This window comes from Calidris pugnax, unplaced genomic scaffold (genome assembly GCF_001431845.1).
Source record: "Calidris pugnax isolate Ruff unplaced genomic scaffold, ASM143184v1 scaffold856, whole genome shotgun sequence".
NCBI classification, from domain to species: Eukaryota; Metazoa; Chordata; class Aves; order Charadriiformes; family Scolopacidae; genus Calidris; species Calidris pugnax.
In genome coordinates, this window is record NW_015091511.1 from 28,674 (window position 1) to 32,980 (window position 4,307).

Consider the following 4,307-nt stretch of genomic DNA (forward strand, 5'->3'; position numbering starts at 1 on the left):
GGCTGTAGGGTGGGATATGTGGCTGTAGGGTGGGCTATGGGGCCATATAGGGTGCGCTATAGGGCTGTAAGGTGGGCTATAGGGCTCTACATTGTGCTATGGGGCCATATGGTGGGCTATATGGCCAAATGGGGTGTGCTATGGGGCTGTAAGGTGGGCTATGGGGCCATATAGGGGGTGCTATGGGGCCATATAGGTGGCCTATGGGGCTATACATGGCACTATAGGGCCATATAGGGTGTGCTATGGGGCTGTAGGGTGGGCTATAGGGCTCTACATCACTCTATGGGGCCATAAGGAGGGCTATAGGGCCATATAGGGGGCGCTATGGGGCTTTAATGTGGGTTATAGGGCTGTACGTTGCGCTATGGGGCCATATGGAGGACTATAGGGCCATATAGGGGGCGCTATGAGGCCATATAGGTGGCCTATGGGGCTATACATGGCACTATAGGGCCGTATAGGGGGCACTATGGGTCCGTAGGGTGGGCTACGGGGCCATATAGGGGGTGCTATGGGGCTGTAGGGTGGGCTATAGGGCCATATAGGGGGTGCTATGGGGCTGTAAGGTGGGTTATGGGGCTCTACGTTGCACTATGGGGCCATATGGAGGGCTATAGGGCCATACAGGGGGCGTTTTGTGGCTGTAGGGTGGGCTATGGGGCCATATAGGGGGTGCTATAGGGCTGTAGAGTGGGCTATAGGGCTCTACATCGCACTATGGGTCTGTAGGGTGGGCTATGGGGCTCTACATTGAGCTATAGGGCCATATATAGGGTGGGCTATGGGTCTGTAGGATGGGCTATAGGGCCATATGGGGGGCGCTATAGGGCTGTAGGGTGGACTATAGGGCTCTACACTGCGCTAAGGGGCCATATGGTGGGCTATAGGGCCATATAGGGGGCGCTATGGGGTTCTACATTGAGCTATAGGGCCATATAGGGGGCGCTATGGGGTTCTACATTGAGCTATAGGGCCATATAGGGGGCGCTATGGGGTTCTACATTGAGCTATAGGGCCATATAGGGGGCGCTATGGGGTTCTACATTGAGCTATAGGGCCATATAGGGGGCGCTATGGGGTTCTACATTGAGCTATAGGGCCATATAGGGGGCGCTATGGGGTTCTACATTGAGCTATAGGGCCATATAGGGGGCGCTATGGGGTTCTACATTGAGCTATAGGGCCATATAGGGGGCGCTATGGGGTTCTACATTGAGCTATAGGGCCATATAGGGGGCGCTATGGGGTTCTACATTGAGCTATAGGGCCATATAGGGGGCGCTATGGGGTTCTACATTGAGCTATAGGGCCATATAGGGGGCGCTATGGGGTTCTACATTGAGCTATAGGGCCATATAGGGGGCGCTATGGGGTTCTACATTGAGCTATAGGGCCATATAGGGGGCGCTATGGGGTTCTACATTGAGCTATAGGGCCATATAGGGGGCGCTATGGGGTTCTACATTGAGCTATAGGGCCATATAGGGGGCGCTATGGGGTTCTACATTGAGCTATAGGGCCATATAGGGGGCGCTATGGGGTTCTACATTGAGCTATAGGGCCATATAGGGGGCGCTATGGGGTTCTACATTGAGCTATAGGGCCATATAGGGGGCGCTATGGGGTTCTACATTGAGCTATAGGGCCATATAGGGGGCGCTATGGGGTTCTACATTGAGCTATAGGGCCATATAGGGGGCGCTATGGGGTTCTACATTGAGCTATAGGGCCATATAGGGGGCGCTATGGGGTTCTACATTGAGCTATAGGGCCATATAGGGGGCGCTATGGGGTTCTACATTGAGCTATAGGGCCATATAGGGGGCGCTATGGGGTTCTACATTGAGCTATAGGGCCATATAGGGGGCGCTATGGGGTTCTACATTGAGCTATAGGGCCATATAGGGGGCGCTATGGGGTTCTACATTGAGCTATAGGGCCATATAGGGGGCGCTATGGGGTTCTACATTGAGCTATAGGGCCATATAGGGGGCGCTATGGGGTTCTACATTGAGCTATAGGGCCATATAGGGGGCGCTATGGGGTTCTACATTGAGCTATAGGGCCATATAGGGGGTGCTATGGGGCTGTAGGGCAGGCTATGGGGCCATATAGGGTGCGCTATGGGGATGTAGGGTGGGCTATAGGGCTACATATGGCGCTATATGGCCATATAGGGGGCGCTATGGGTCTGTAGGGTGGGCTATGGGGCAATATAGGGGGCGCTATGGGGCCAAAGGTGGGTTATGGGGCTCTACATTGAGCTATAGGGCCATATAGGGTGCACTATGGGGCTGTAGGGTGCACTATAGAGCTCTACATTGCACTATGGGGCCATACGGTGGGCTATAGGGCTATATAGGGGGTGCTATAGGTCTGTAGGGTGGGCTATGGGGCCATATAGGGGGTGCTATGGGGCTGTAGAGTGGGCTATAGGGCTCTACATTGTGCTATAGGGCCATATGGAGGTCTATAGGGCCATATAGGGGGCGTTTTGTGGCTGTAGGGTGGGCTATGGGGCCATATAGGGGGTGCTATAGGGCTGTAGGGTGGGCTATAGGGCTCTACATCGCACTATGGGTCTGTAGGGTGGGCTATGGGGCCATATAGGGGGCGCTATAGGGCTGTCGGGTGGGCTATAGGGCTGTACATTGCGCTATGGGGCCATATGGTGGGCTATGGGGCCATATAGGGGGAGCTATGGGGTTCTACATTGAGCTATAGGGCCATATAGGGTGTGTTATGGGGCTGTAGGGCGGGCGATGGGGCTCTATATTGTGTTATGGGGCCATATGATGGGCTATAGGGCCATATAGGGGGTGCTATGGGGCTGTAGGGTGGGCTATGGGGCCATATAGGGGGTGCTATGGGGCCAAAGGGGGGTTATGGGGCTCTACATTGAGCTATAGGGCCATATAGGGGGCGCTATGGGGCTGTAGGGCGGGCTATGGGGCTCTATATTGTGTTATGGGGCCATATGATGGGCTATGGGGCCATATAGGGGGTGCTATGGGGCTGTAGGGCAGGCTATGGGGCCATATAGGGGGCGCTATGGGGCTGTAAGGTGGGCTATAGGGCTCTACATTGTGCTATAGGGCCATGTAGGGGGCATTATGGGGCCATATAGGTAGGCTATGGGGCTCTACATTGAGCTATGGGGCCATATAGGGTCCGCTATAGGACCATAGGGCACATACAGGGCTGTGTATGCTGCACTATAGGTCCATACAGTGTGCCATAGGGCCATAGGGTGTCTTATAGGCCCATATACATCGCGCTATAGGTCCATACAGGGTGCTATGAGTCCATATAGGTCAAGCTATAGGTCCATATAAGGTGCTCTATAGGACCATGTAGCACATACGAGCTCTACATGGGGCACCATAGGTCTATGCGGTGCACTATAGGGCCCTACGGTGTCCTATAGGTCCATATAGGGTCCTATGGGTCCATATACATCGTGCTATGGGTCCATATAGGGTGCTATAGGTCCATATACACTGAGCTATAGGTCTGTATATGACACTCTATAGGACCCTACGGCACATACAAGCCCTATATGGGGCACTGTAGGTCCATGCGGTGCACTATAGGGCCCTACGGTGTCCTATAGGTCCATATAGGGTCCTATGGGTCCATATACATCGTGCTATGGGTCCATATAGGGTGCTATAGGTCCATATACACTGAGCTATAGGTCTGTATATGACACTCTATAGGACCCTACGGCATACACAGGACCATATATGGTGCGCTATAGGTCCACACGCTGCCCTATAGGGCCCTACAGTGTCCTACGGGTCCATACAGGGTCCTATGGGTTCATATGGGTCAAGCTATAGGTCCATATAGGGTGCTCTATAGGACCCTACGGCATACACAGGACCATATATGGTGCGCTATAGGTCCACACGCTGCCCTATAGGGCCCTACAGTGTCCTACGGGTCCATACAGGGTCCTATAGGTCCATATACATCGTGCTATGGGTCCATATAGGGTGCTATGGGTCCATATAGGTCAAGCTATAGGCCCATATATGGCGCTTTATAGGACCTTACAGCACATACAAGCCCTATATGGGCACTATAGGACCATACGGTGCCCTACAGGTGTATATAGGGTCCTATAGGTCCATATGGGTCAAGCTATAAGTCCATATAGGGTGCTATAGGTCCATATAGGTCGACCTATAGGCCCATATATGGCACTTTATAGGACCCTACGGCACATACAAGCCCCATATGGGGCACTATAGGTCCACACGGTGCCCTACACCCCCCTACGATGCCCTATAGCCCCCCCC